Raw genomic sequence first — 15698 nt, forward strand, 5'->3', positions numbered from 1 at the left:
TTGACAGACTACACAACGAAACACAATCCAAGGCTTACAATCACAACCTTTCTTTAAACAGAGAAATTCTTTCTCCCTGGCTCTCCAATGCCCCTGATTCCTAGGCATGTAAGCTTAATCCAAAAATGGTAACAGTCAGCAGTTGTAACTCCTGTCACTAGATGGTGGCGTCTCCTCAAAAATGCTTATCACAACCCAACCACGGGGAGAAGGGGAGATGTCGTGGTTTTAAACCAGTAATTAACAAAAGGGGAAAAAGAATTACTTATTTCTTGCTGTGAGATATGGATTAAAACAAGAGCAAACCAGGCATAAAACTTAAAAGGAATAAAGAAAGTTTATTGACAAACTACAATAATAAGAACACCAGAATAAACTTCCAGAAAAACCTTTTCATTTCTTACTGCCCACCATTCTTTTGTTCACATGATAACAGAGACAGAAACTTTAGAACTTTGATGTGTTAAACGGTTCTAATTCTTTCTACAGTCTTTTCACCAGTCTCTGTAGAGAAACAGAAGTTCCTTTCTGTTAATTTATGGAGTTTCTCACAAGAAAACTATTTTTGTTATAGTTTTCCGTTTCCTTGATATCAGCTGCCCAGAGCTGCTGTTATCAAAGCCCACCCCTCCCATTCCACATCACTCTGAAATGTGTTATGGGTCATGAGTTTGGGGATAGCATTTTTAAGGATAAGTTATTCAAAGGCAAAAAGTATTCTTCATCTGTTTCTGTGAGCTTCACTAGAAAACAGTTTTCTCATTGCCTCTCAAGGCTTCAAATCTCCCAGCACTTCACTATACCATAATTACTCTACTTTTTACTCAAATTTACACTTTGAACACTCTATTCCTCCCCATACTCCATCATGAATTAAAGGAGTTCTTTTCAGGACTTCATTGTCCATCCCCATAGTTTTAACAGAAAGATATTTCAGCTTAATTAAAGCATCTTCTTAATCTAATCTAATCATCTAATCTAATCTTAATCTAATCATCTACCTTTCTTGAAGCTTCTTTTCTTTCTTGCCACTAGTAGTTTATAAAGTCTCTTTTCATGTTGATCACTCTCCTTTTCTCTTTCTGGATAAAAACATTAATCCGCAAGTTTCATCTGGATAAGAAAGAGTTAAAATCCTGCCCAAGCTTTTGTAGATGGTTCGGTGACCTCTGCTGAACAGGAGCTGGAGCCGTCTGCGATGGAAAGTTCTTCATAGCTGCTCTGGAGAGCGTGGTCACCGTCTCTACTTGCTGCAGGCCCAGAGCCCCTCTCCTTCTTTACTCGGCAGTTTTCTGGTAAATTCCATCACAGCAAAACTTGCAGCCAAGCCAGGAACCGGCCTGGCCCGGCTTGGCTCGGGGCAAGCCCCCGCAGGCCCCATCTCCCGGCCGGGAGAACGGCAGGCCCAGCCCGGCCCCCGCCCGGCCGCATGGCCTGGGCAGAGAACCGGAGGCCAGCCCGAGCTCTGCTACCTTTCACAGCCAAGAAACAAAGAGAACAAGAGAGTTCTGGTTTTTTACTTTAAGGTGGGGTTCACAAGTTGATCCCACTTTTCAATGGCTAAAACTACTGTCAGTTCTCAGCAATGACCGATAATTGGTCAGGAGAAAAGACTCCAGGCAGTCCCCAGCAACTCCAACTTTCCTTAAAGGTAAAGTAACTCCATGACAGGAGATTTTATTAAAGGGGTTTCATACAATCAAACATACACCCCAATCACTTTGTCCTTTTCTAGCTGCTTGCAGTCGCCCAGAGCGAAACCATAGATTGGGATTCCCCACTCGCCCCGTGCTGATAGCACGTCTCAAACACGCACTTCCTTTGGTTCCAAGCCTCTCCCATTTCAGAAGGTTACAAATGAAATTCAGCCTAATTTTATCAATAAGGATTTTATGGAAAAATTTTTAAGATCCAATTATGGAAACAACCACAATCACTGTCAGCGTCGAGCCTGGGATTGGTGCTGGGTGAACTCTCAATCGGCCTTTGTCACACTGATTCCCCGAAGTTCACAACTTGTCTTTGGGAGAGCCGTGTTTTATACAGTTTTTTCAGCTTGAGGCTATGCAGTTACAGTTTCTTTCTTTTTTTTTTTTTTGTGTTGTTAGATTGTCGCCCTGAAAACTCAGCTTCTGTGCTTCCTAACATAGTTTTCTAAAGACTTGCACAGGACAGTAACTGTAAACACAGATATGTGTACATTCTTTCTGTTACAGGTCTTGTGACGAGCATCTCTCATCACCAGTGCAGTGGGAAATGTTATCCTGACCATCCAATCCCTGGCCGTGGTCAGAAGCCTATAAATCCTGGGATGAAAAATAAACTCTTCTTTTCACCACACCTCGACCTGTGTCCATGTGATCTATTCATCACTAACAGCAACATCAGATATTCATATTTCTCCTGCTGGACTGCTGATGAGTTTGCTGAGAAGGAAATTAAGTTTGACTGGTTTTTCGGGAAGCAGGCTTTGAGATGTAGACTAGTGGTGAGTTTTTTTTTTAGTCTGTGTAGTTTTTTTCGGGGAAAAAAGGACATTGAGACGCATGGTCCGAGAAAATCAGATCAAGTCGGTATCAAGCGTTAATCACCAAGTCCTTAGAGCAATTATCTTGCTTGAGCAGACCCACCACTACTCGATGTTATCTTAATTGCTTAGCCGTTTTCTTGCAAATTCCTGGTTTTCCAGCAGCTGCTTTTGCAATCTCAAGTTGTTTCAGTTTTTTACACAGAACCTGTTTTTATACTTGATTTTATATGTGTACAATAAAACGCAAATTATACTAACACATATTACAAGAACAACCAGCCCAACAGCGCACCGGCTGCTGCAAATCACCTCTGCTGAGCCTCTCTCAGCTTGTGACAAATCACTCTGCCGAGCCCCCCTCGGCCCTCGGCTGGCCACACAAATCCCCAGCAGCTAATACCGCTTCCTGCTACCTTTGTCACTCCACACTTAGAGTAAATTCATTCCTGTGACCCAAAATCAACCTTTACAGCTCTCTCCAGGACCATTCTTGTCCCTAAACCTGGGACCAAAACCACAAACTGCAACCTACCAGGCCGCTTTTTAATCACAAATCAAACAAAATGGGAGCCTCCACGGCTCCCAAAACTCAGCAAACCAGCAATCCTGTTGTTACCACCGTTTCACCTCAAGACACAAACTATTAACTCCCTGCTGCTGCTCCTGGCACTGCTTAAAACACAAACCACCAGCAGCTTACGCTGCTCCTCCTGCTCTCAACTTAAGAGCTCACACTCTTAAAGCAAATTTTTCTGTGGAAACATACAAACAAAACCACAAAGGCATTTGTTGCATGTAAAGACGTCTCTTTTATTTATTTCTCAATTTTATCTATTTATCAACAGCCTTTTAACCCTGTGAAGACCGTACACCACCTCAAAGGTAGCTGTTTCAATTTTTAAACATATCTTTTGTCCATAGTTCTGGCACTTCCTGGTCTTTCTCTGGGCTGTCAGTGAGGCCACAGGAGTCCCCATGTTCCCAGAACATTCCAGGTGGGCACCCAAGGGGGTCCTGGACTCCTGCTGGCCCCTGGGCTAGAGAGAGCAGAGTCCTGCCACGGTCGCCAAAATGATTTACCAAAATATGGATATGATCTAGTATCAGTATCCAGCTGAGACGGACAAAGACTCTTTAACCGATTAGGGTTACAGAGTGTGTGTTTATTGGCAGTGCTGGGCCGATGGGCAGGGTCACCCCTTAATACACACGGCCCTGAGTTCAGGTGAATAGAGAGTTTTATTTACCGAGATATTAAATGTAAATACAGATTCATAACCCAGTTACTCCCCACTCCCCGCTTCCTATGCCAATTAAGAAAGAAGCAATTAAGCATGCACAGTTTGCTCCTTGAAATGAGTTGGTGGTCTTATTATGGGGAGTGGTCACAAAAGGAGGAAGGAATATGTATCTCTTCCTCGTTGTGACCTTTCTACCTTTTCAGTCCAAAGTGACAAATGGACCCCTGGCCAGGCTCCTAGTTTTGTGTTTCCAGTTAGTTTCTGGTTTGCAATTGTCTTATGTTCTTGAAGTTCCTCACAAGATTCTGTGTTTCTCATTACAAGCCCAGCTGAACAAACACAAGGTTGACAGACAATTAGTTATCAGCTAATGATTAGCTCCTAATTCTAGTAGGGCCTCTCTATCTATTTTAATTTGATTTAGCAAGGAGTAATTTTAATTAAGGCTTTAGCTTTTCTAATATCTTAAATTCTTCAAAGTTTATGTTTCAGCCTGAAAGAAGAACAAATTTCAGAGGACTTGGAGCTCCTATTGGAATGGCTGCAGGTAAAAAGACGGCACACAGGATCCAAAGATTTGTACAAAGAAGCTCTTGCCCGTGGCTGGCCTGTCACCAGGGAAATGTGTAAAACTTGCATATCAGCCTGCAAGCAATGTCACAGATGACTAGAAAGGCATCCTTTAGAAGATGATCTATGCACTTAGGAAAGGGTAAAGGTGTATGGGATGCATGGCATGTAGATTATATTGGTCCCTTTAAGAAGTCAGGTGGTAAACACTTTGTGCTGGCAGGAGTGGAGATTATATGTGGGTTGGTCCAAGCCCAAGCTTTGAAAAGAACTACAGGGGATAATACTATCAAAGCATTGCAAGGGTGGTTTGGAATTTTCCCAAAACCGCAAGAAATTCAATCTGCTAATGGGTCCCATTTCACTGCCAAAATTGTACAGGATTGGGCAAAAGGTGAAGGAATAAAACGGACTTTTCACACCCCTTACTGCCCTCAGGCTATCGGGATTGTAGAAAAGACCAATGGTTTCCTGAAACGGCTCCTTAAACCACAAGAGGGAAGCTGGGCTCTTTGGCTAAGGGAAGCTGTAAAAAATGTAAATGACAGATGGGGATTAAACAGGTTCAAAAGCCCCAAGCATAATTCCCACTCTATGGGGACCAAGTGACCCTAAGAATCCAGCACACTAGCCTGGACGACCTGCCCTGGTGGACCTACCTAGTGTAGGGCAAGTACCACTAGTATTAAAAACCTCTCCAAATAAATATGCATGGGTGGCCTCCGACACTCTGGGAAAAGAGCATTGGATCAACACACGCTGGGTAATTCCATCATTTTAAGTTTCTGCCTTTTGGGGGCAGACTCTGTTGTGTTCAGTTTCCACAGAAGAACACCGAGGGCCATGAAGACCAGACAAACCATGATAATACTAGTATTAAATAGTAAGTACTTACTATGGTAAGATACTTGTCTGCATCTTAGCACAACACCATGGCCAAAACTTGGCTGAGTGGCCGTGGTCTGAAGCTACCATCAGGTACCCCTGATGTGTTCTAGGATCCTACCCCAGTGTTGAGGGTTAGGTGTTCTTTTTTTTTTTGTTTTGTTTTGTTTTGTTTTGTTTTATTTTTGTGTTCTGGCCTGCCAGGGAATTTTTACCCATTATGTGCTGGGACAACCTAACTACCGGTACTTAGGGGTGCTCACAAAGGACAAAGAGTGGCCGGGCCCAGGGTGGGGGGGGGAAGGGGGCAGAAAAAGGAGGGTGGGGACAGTTTTTAGCTGGCTTTTCCTTGGCTTCGGGGAAGGACATTCGTGTGCTGGGTTGCAGAGCTGCTGCGGTGGAGAGAAGGGAATTTCGCCACCACCCAGACAGAGCTGCTGCTTCTTCTCCTTCTCCCCTCTTTGCTGGTGGCCTCGCACCCCCAGTCCTGCCGGGACGTGTGGCAGCCACTGCCGCGGTGCTGCTGATCCACCTCAGCCAGCAGCCCAAGATCTCAGCTCGTCCCTGCTGTTCCAGCTGAGTGTTTCCTCGGAACCCTGCAGGAGCACCGGGACTGACTGCCCGAGGGGTTTGTGAAAACAAAGCCTCTCCTCCATCCCGTCTCAGCCGAGAAAGCTGTCACAGGGTCCCTGGTTCTGTGTTCTTGTTATTGCTGTAGTTATTGTTTGTTTGTTTACCTGGTTATACTAGTAAAGAACTGTTATTCCTATCCCCAGATCTCTGCCTGAAAGCCCCTTGATTTCAAAATTATAATAATTCGGAGGGAGGGGGTCTACATTCTTTCATCCCAAGGGAGGCTACTGCTCTCCCTAGCAGACACCTGTCTTCTAGAACCGAGACAGATTTTGGCCGCCCATCGTGGGGCACTGAGAGAAAAAGGGCAAAAAAGGAATAACAGTTCTTAAATAACCTAACTTTTGTGTGCTGGATTTAGAAACTTTGTTAGGTAGAACCATGTTGTTTAGCTTTCCCAGGTTTGTGGGCCATGTGGTCACAGCTATATTTCTCCCATTTGCTGCACTTTACCTAAATGTGGGTCCTATAACTAAGGCTACTGTGGCTATTATCCAGCTTGTTTTGTGGGTTGATAAGGTGAGGAATTCATGGATGTTTAACGTCCTCTGGACGGCGGGCTCATGGATTCAGAGCTGTCACACACTAACTGGATGGTTTTCAGGTTACTTTAATAATGGTACCTACTGGGAGAAAAAGACAGCTGGGGAAATTTTCTCCCAACCTTTCACCCAGTTCCTTGGGCCTACCCCACCAGTTTTCAAAGGGTTAAAATCTTCTCTGGATGCTAATGACATCATACAGTGGCTGGTGTTGCTGATAGGCCTGTTCTACTTAGTCTTCAGAGACAAAGGGAAAGAGACCGGAGGTGCTGCCCCAGAGCCTGGCACAGCCCCAGAGACAGGGAGTGCTGCTCCAGAGCCTGCCCCTGCCCCAGAGACAGGGAGTGCTGCTCCAGAGCCTGCCCCTGCCCCAGAGACAGGGAGTGGTGCTCCAGAGCCTGCCCCTGCCCCAGAGACAGGGAGTGCTGCTCCAGAGCCTGCCCCTGCCCCAGAGACAGGGAGTGCTGCTCCAGAGCCTGCCCCTGCCCCACAGCCCACCTCAGAAATGAACCACCCAGAGTGAGTGGGGGTTCTGGTGAAGGAGATACGTGAGATGAGCCAGAAGGTAGAGTGCATTTCCTCAGCTGCTGGGAAACCCTCCCCCTGCCCCAAAGAGAGAGAGTCTTATGGTGCAGCAGTGGAACCCACAAATGTTACAACCATCCAGGTTCCAGATGAACCACAAGGGCAGTCACAGCCAGCAGCTGTTGCCCCTGTGGAAACAAGGAAGTCTAAGATGAAATCACAGCACCCTGCTGATAAGGATAAGAAAGGAGGGTCCTCACAACCCACAGGGGAGCCAGAAGTTGAAATCATCACTGAGTCTCTGACATATGACAGTCTCCGTAAGTTACAAAAAGACATTGTGAGGCGGGGGCGTGAGCCTTATACCACCTGGTTACTTCGGGTCTGGGACCTTATGGGTACAGGCGTGCAGCTGGATGGTGGTGAGGCAAGGAATGTGGGACCCTTAACGCAGGACTCAGGTGTGAATCAGATATTTGTCAGGGAGCAAGGGCCCCTTTCCCTCTGGGAGCGGCTTTTGATGAGTGTAAGAGAAAGGTTTGTCCATAGAGAGAGAATGGAAGAGCACTATCATAGAAGGGAATGGAAAACCATTGAGGAAGGGATCCAACAGCTGAGAGAAGTGGCGATATTAGAGGTCCTTTTTGGAAGGGGTGGATAGCATGATAATGACCCCGACAAAGTCAGGTGCACTGGGCAGATGTTGTGGAGTCTGGCAAATCTAGGGCCACGTGAATACACCAACTATATTGCAACAATTAATGCCGATAACAGCCGAGAGACGGTGGGTTCTGTTGCCACCAGGCTTAGAAATTATGACAGTATGGTCCATGGCCCACAGCAGGCTAAGATTTCTGCTGTGATTAAGGAACTCAAAGAGGAGATGAGGGAAATGAGGGAAGAGATGAGGAAGAGCAGTTCCCATATGGCACCAGTGCGGGTCACAAGCCCAAAACTCCAAGCCCCACGTCCCCCAGCTAGAGAGAGAGGGTACACCTCACGAACTGAGCTGCGGTCCTTTCTACGTGACCATGGGGAAGACATGGGAAAGTGGGATGGGAAACCCACTTCTGTCCTGGCAGCACGAGTGCGTCAACTCAGGCAGGGAACCAGTAACCAGAAAGGTTCCACTAAAGTGAAGGTAGCCTCAACCTCCCGTGACAAAACTGCCAGATATTACAGAAAAGAGGATGATCCCCTTGAAGGAACCTCTAGCATGTATGCCCAGGGAGGAGAGGATGACCAGTGCTAGAGGAGCCCTGCCTCTGGCCAGGAAGAGGCATGGGAAAACCGGGTCTTTTGGACGGTGTGGATCCGATGGCCTGGCACATCAGAGCCACAAAAATACGAAGCTTTAGTTGATACTGGTGCACAGTGTACCCTAATGCCATCAGGACATGTGGGGGCAGAACCTGTTTCCATTGCTGGGGTGACGGGGGGATCGCAGCAATTGACTCTGTTGGAAGCTGAGGTGAGCCTGACTGAGAGAGAGTGGCAGAAACATCCCATTGTGACTGGCCCAGAGGCCCCGTGTATTCTGAGCATGGACTTCCTTTGAAATGGCTATTACAAAGACCCAAAGGGACTCAGGTGGGCTTTTGAAATAGCTGCTGTAGAAGCAGAAGACATTAAGCAATTGAACACCTTGCCTGGACTATCAGAGTACCCATCTGCTGTAGGACTCCTGAAGGTGGAAGAACAGCGAGTACCAATTGCCACCTCGACGGTGCACCGCCGACAGTATAGGACAAATCGAGATGCTGTGATCCCCATCCACAAGATGATCAGAGAACTGGAGAGCCAAGGGGTGGTCAGCAAAACCCACTCACCCTTCAACAGCCCCATCTGGCCTGTGCGCAAGTCTAACAGAGAATGGTGATTGACTGTGGACTATTGTGCATTGAATGAAGTGACTCCACCTCTGAGCGCTGCCGTGCCGGACATGCTGGAGCTCCAGTACGAGCTGGAGTCCAAGGCAGCGAAGTGGTACGCCACTATTGACATTGCCAATGCATTTTTCTCCATTCCCTTGGCAGCAGAATGCAGGCCTCAGTTTGCCTTCACGTGGAGGAGAGTGCAGTACACCTGGAACAGACTGCCCCAGGGGTGGAAGCACAGCCCCACCATTTGCCATGGACTGATCCAGGCTGCCCTGGAAAAGGGTGAGGCTCCAGAACATCTACAGTACATAGATGACATCATTGTGTGGGGGAACACAGCAGTGGAAGTATTTGAGAAAGGAGAAAAGATCATCCAGATTCTGCTAGAAGCCGGCTTTGCCATCAAGAAGAACAAAGTCAAAGGACCTGCTCGAGAGATCCAGTTCCTGGGAGTAAAGTGGCAAGATGGACGGCGTCAGATTCCCACTGAGGTCGTCAATAAGATCACTGCAATGTCTGCACCCACCAGCAAGAAGGAAACGCAAGCTTTCCTAGGTGCCATAGGTTTTTGGAGGATGCACATTCCTGAGTACAGCCAGATTGTGAGCCCTCTCTACTTGGTTACCCGAAAAAAGAATGATTTCCACTGGGGCCCTGAACAGCAGCAAGCCTTTGCTCAGATCAAAGAGGAGATTGCTCATGCAGTAGCCCTTGGCCCAGTCAGGACAGGACCAGACGTGAAGAACGTGCTCTACTCTGCAGCCGGGAACAATGGCTTGTCCTGGAGCCTTTGGCAGAAAGTGCCTGGGGAGACTCGAGGCCGACCACTGGGATTCTGGAGCCGAAGCTACAGAGGGTCCGAAGCCAACTACACTCCCACAGAGAAGGAAATCTTAGCTGCCTATGAAGGAGTTCAAGCCGCCTCAGAAGTGATTGGCACAGAAGCACAACTCCTCCTGGCACCCTGACTGCCAGTGCTGGGGTGGATGTTTAAAGGAAAGGTTCCTGCTACCCACCACGCCACCGACGCTACATGGAGCAAGTGGATCGCCCTCATCACGCAGCTCGCCCGTATTGGAAACCCAAATCGCCCTGGGATTTTGGAAATAATTACAAACTGGCCAGAAGGTGAAAACTTTGGTCTCACTGATGAAGAGGAGCAGGAACAAGTGACACAGGCTGAAGAAGCTCCACCGTACAACCAACTGCCAGCAGAAGAAACACGCTACGCTCTGTTCACTGATGGTTCCTGTCGCATCGTAGGGAAGAACCGGAAGTGGAAAGCAGCCGTATGGAGCCCCACACGACAGGTCGCAGAGGCCACTGAAGGAGAAGGTGGATCAAGCCAACTTGCTGAACTCAAAGCTGTTCAACTGGCCCTGGACATTGCTCAGAGAGAAGTGGCCAAAGCTCTACCTCTACACAGATTCATGGATGGTAGCCAATGCTCTGTGGGGAGGGCTGGAAAGGTGGAAAAAGGCCAACTGGCAACACAGAGGAAATCCAATCTGGGCTGCTGATGAGTGGAAAGACATTGCCACCAGGGTAGAGAAACTGTCTGTGAGGGTCCGTCATGTAGATGCCCATGTCCCCAAGAGTAGGGCTAATGAAGAGCACCGAAACAATGAGCAGGTGGATCAAGCTGCAAAGATAGAGGTGTCAAAGACAGACTTAGATTGGCAACACAAGGGAGAGTTGTTCCTAGCTCGATGGGCCCATGACGCCTCAGGTCATCAGGGTAGAGATGCCACCTATAAGTGGGCACGAGACCGAGGGGTGGACCTATCCATGGACAGTATTTCTCAGGTTATCCATGACTGTGAGACGTGTGCCACGATCAAGCAGGCCAAGCGGTTGAAGCCCCTCTGGTACGGTGGGCGGTGGTCCAGATACAAGTATGGAGAGGCCTGGCAGATTGACTACATCACACTGCCCCAAACCCGCCAAGGCAAGCGCTACGTGCTCACGATGGTAGAAGCCACCACTGGATGGTTGGAAACCTACCCTGTGCCTCATGCCACTGCCCGGAACACCATCCTGGGACTTGAAAAGCAGGTCCTTTGGAGGCACGGCACCCCTGAGAGGATTGAGTCAGACAATGAGACTCATTTCAAGAACAGCCTTATAAACAGCTGGGCTAGGGAACATGGCATTGAGTGGGTGTACCATATCCCCTACCATGCACCCGCTGCTGGAAAAGCTGAACGGTGCAATGGCCTGCTTAAAACCAGCTTGAAGGCGCTGGGTGGGGGAACTTTCAAGAACTGGGAGATTAATTTAGCAAAAGCCACATGGTTAGTGAACACCCGAGGTTCCACTAACCGAGCAGGCCCAGCCCAATCTGAGCCCTTTAGAACGACAGATGGAGATAAGGTTCCAGTGGTACATATGAGAGGTATGCTGGGAAAAACTGTTTGGGTTAATTCTGCCTCCAGCAAAGACAATCCAATCCGTGGGGTTGTCTTTGCTCAAGGACCGGGTTGCACTTGGTGGGTGATGCAAAAAGATGGAGAGACGCGGTGCATACCCCAAGGGGACCTGGTTTTAGGGTGAGCTACCCATAACACTGTGCTTGTATCTGTATCTGCATGTACATATGTATATAGTTAAAGTAGTATGTGTTAGTGTATAATTTAAAGGTTTAATATTTGATGTAACATTTTGGTATGGGAAAAAATTTGGGGTGGATAGTGTTGAGGGTTAAGTGGGAATTTTTACCCATTATGTGCTGGGACAACCTAACTACCGGTACTTAGGGGTGCTCACAAAGGACAAAGAGTGGCCGGGCCCAGGGTGGCGGGGGGGAAGGGGGCAGAAAAAGGAGGGTGGGGACAGTTTTTAGCTGGCTTTTTCCTCGACTTCGGGGAAGGACGTTCGTGCGCTGGGTCGTGGAGCTGCTTCTTCTCCTTCTCCCCTCTTTGTTGGTGGCCTCGCACCCCCTGTCCTGCCAGGCATCGCCGTGGAGCTGCTGATACACCTCATCCACCAGCCCAGGATCTCAGCTCATCCCTGCTGTTCCAGCCGAGTGTTCCTCGGAGCCCTGCAGGAGCACCGGGACTGACTGCCCGAGGGGTTTGTGAAAACAAAGCCTCTCCTCCATCCCGTCTCAGCCGAGAAAGCTGTCCCGGGGTCCCTGGTTCTGTTTTCTTGTTAATGCTGAAGTTATTGTTTGTTTGTTTGCCTGGTTATACAAGTAAAGAACTGTTATTCCTATCCCCAGATCTCTGCCTGAAAGCCCCTTGATTTCAAAATTATAATAATTCGGAGGGAGGGGGTCTACATTCTTTCATCCCAAGGGAGGCTCCTGCTCTCCCTAGCAGACACCTGTCTTCTAGAACCAAGACAGAAGAACACCACTCTTAGCACCCCAACATATGGTAGAAAGGGCAATCGATACCTGTACCTTCATGATTAATGTTCCAGCAACAGGGTGGTTTGCTTTCACCATTCCACACCAGAAAGAAAATCGCTATATTTTCCTTTCCAGGCACTGCTAATATCCCAAAAGCACAAAAGTTTTGGGTGTTTCCTGATACTCCCACCCAGGTCCTCCAAACCAAGCCATTTTAGAGTGTCCTAAGCCAGTCCGCACGTGCTTTTAGGTGCTCAAAACAGTCCACACTGCAGGAAATGCCTGCCACTAGCTAAAGACCCAGAAAAAAATATGCTCCTTGACCTACTATCAAATAAACATCCCATGAAAAATGAGGAGAGTCCCTCTGCAGGCTCTCAGAGCTGAGAAAGCTTCTCAAGACTTAGAAACTGAGGCTGCTTCTTGTCCAGCTGCAAGATACTCCTACAGCAGATGGACTGGTAAATTCATCCTCTTCCTCTTGGTGATGGCAATGGCAACAGGAACAGGGGAGAATGGGCCACTGGATGCAGGCACACACATTTATTGCTTCAAGTCAGCTTTCTGTCTTTTCAGAGAAGCCCTGGATTCTCTCATCCCCCTTTTGCACAGCAGCCTGCAGGACAGATGGAAAAGATTCTGGAGTAAAGGTGGGATCTGGTGTGAATAAGGGTAGAAGTATTTTGGCTGGGAATTTGTGGGCATGCAAAGGCGTGGGAGTTGTGATTCATGAAATGCTTCCCTCCCCCAGCAGTTCCCCACCTTGCAAGGAGCCAGTTGTTGGTGCTGGGAAGCAGGGACTCATTGGCCAGGCATTTGGCAGGAATGTTTCTGGAGCAGGCTCTGAGGCTGGAGCTGCACATCAGCCAGAGCATCTCCTCAAAGCAGCTCTAATGGAGCATCACCAGGAACAAAACATTTCCTGAAACTACTGCAGGGCAAGATAGAAAATTCATCCAGCCCTTGATCCAAGAGGGCGTAAAATGCACTAGGATTGTGTTTTCTCTCCAGTTCCAAATAACATCCCCAATATGGATATGTTGAATGGTCCCAAGGAGCAAATTCAGCAGTAGCCGTGCCTGAGAGATCAACAACCAAAAATACTGGAGGGCAAACTGAGCTGCAGCAGCACAGGAATTCTCACTGCCTTATATCTGGGGCTCTTGTATCTGTACATGCCCTGTCTAACACCAGGAATGATCTTTTCCAGCTTGTCCTGACCTCGGTTCCTCTGCTAGGGAATGCATAAGCAAGGAAGATGCTCCATGTGCACCACGTAGAGCCTAGATTTTAATCCATCTGCCTCAAATCCAGCCCAAGTACTTCCCTCTTGCACAGACAACCTGAGGATGAGCACATCAAAATTTTAATCAGACTCTCAGCAATATCCAGCCCCACTGACATGTCTCAAATCGGCACAGGGAACAAGCCAATAACACTCAGCACAATCAATGTTGTCAACTCTCGGATTACCCAATACATTGTTCAAAATGCTGCTCTGGGAACAGTTTTGTGAGAAAAAGCACTTCAGCAGCTACAGTTCAGGAAGGCCTGGGGAAGAGGAACTAACAAGCCTTAAAAGATTTAGAAGATGTGGAAAAAAGTAATTTTGATTTTATTTTTCAGTCTTTGAGGTTCTGACTTACCGTTTCTAAAGCACTAGGGACTGACAATACTTAAAACCTTGTTAGGGAAGTGTCAAAGGCACTGTCAAAAGCATGAGGCAGTCAGCTTGAATTGCTCCTAAGGGGAAACTTCAAGACTAGGAAGAAAAATATCAGTTTCCTTATTACTAAAGGAGTTAACCCATTAAGCATCAATAACTTTGCAGAGCAGAACATGAAGCAATGAAACCAAACAGTTTGGATTGTGAGTATGAGCTACTGAGCATGATCTGAGCATGATCTCAAAGTCTATGAAAGCATAGACAAATCCTGAGTGAAAAGGATTTTCATGCCTTTAGAAGGAAATATGTATCTGCTGCTTTATGAAGATCCTTGCAAAACCAGAATTCACATCCATGTACAAACACCAGCTCTCCATTCTCCTGAGCCACTGGCAAAGAGACAAACCTTCCATGCTCAAATTAATATTTCCACTCTCCCAGTCCAGCATGCAAGTGGGAAGGCCATGGACTCATGATCAAAACCAGAACCAACCACCGTGGAAATTACAGCTTTTGCCACCATGAAATTATCTGAGAACCAACTGATCTTTGGCCTTCCATTCTCCACTCTCTCCTGAGCTATGCAGGGCTGTTATGGAGGCAATCTTCCTTCCTAGTACTCTGGGAAAGGAAGTGCAAGAGCAATCCCAGCTGTCCTGAGCACAGAGCACAGCTCTCAGCCAAATTATTATTAATGCAAGTGTGCTGAGCAACCACAGACCTTTGTAGGGATGGATTCATGGCAGGGCAGAAGCTGAAGGAAACATTCATCTCTGTGGGATGGAAAGAGCTACAAAAATGTCCTAAGAGCAGGGAAGATCAAACAGGAGTAAAAGTACTCATTCACTGATTCCCTTTTTTTGCCTCCATTTGTAGTTAAGCTGCTAAAGAAAAAGGATCTCAGAAAAAGAACCTTTCCTCCCAACCTCTAACAAAAGGGTTTGCTGAATAATGAAGTATTTATATATAAAATGGAGTTAAAAGACCATTATGACCATGGGTGGCACAAGTGAAGCAGGTGGAACTTGAGCCCTCTCTTCCCATCCCCTAGTGACAAGGAAGTCTGTGTGACATGGGAGATCTCCAAAAAGAAACTCCTCCTCAACCTGACATAAAACTAAACCTCAGGTTGGATCTTGTGTGCCCTAGAAGGACTGCTCACACATCTGAGATGATGTTCTGGCCTCTTTCTAAAGCTTTTGGGAGCAGACAATATAAAATGCTAAAAACAGACATCAAAACAAGATTTGGAAGCTCCCTGGATTATATTTAAAAAACAGGATAAAGAAAACAGTGCTTATACTGAATCACAGGCTTTGTTTTTAGCTTCCAAAATGGCTAAGTGATCAATTTTTGCTGTTATGGGAAGAATTCAGTTCAGTCAACACACAGAACTTCACCAGTCACCATTACCTGCTCCTAATGACTGTGAGCAAACCTGCTGGTCAAAAGCCAGTTCAGTTTATTGGCCCAGAACAGGAACAGAAATAGAAGCATTAAATAAATGTCTTTGCCCTGCCCTGTTCCCTCTGCTGTTGCTGCAGCACAGAAAGTCTCCAAGAAGCTTGTCAGTGAATTCATCGTAATATCCATGAAATTGCTAGGACATGGCAGCACTCCTTGGCAATCAGCTTGTGGGGGGTAGAAAGTTTTACTCCTCTCTCCTCTGAAGCCACTGGGTAGATGACTCACAGTAGATTGGTGTTGCAAGGTCCCCAGTTTCTCTTCAAATGGAGGGGTGGAGCTTCCCACTGATCCAGAAGCAAAACAGCCAAAGCCAAACCCCACACATTAATGGATTTTTCCACATGCTGAGTCCCAAGAGCTTGAAAGAGCTCCTAGAAATAGAAAGCTTCCTTACCTGCCTTGGAAAA

The sequence above is a fragment of the Poecile atricapillus genome, chromosome 5 (assembly GCF_030490865.1).
Source record: "Poecile atricapillus isolate bPoeAtr1 chromosome 5, bPoeAtr1.hap1, whole genome shotgun sequence".
NCBI classification, from domain to species: Eukaryota; Metazoa; Chordata; class Aves; order Passeriformes; family Paridae; genus Poecile; species Poecile atricapillus.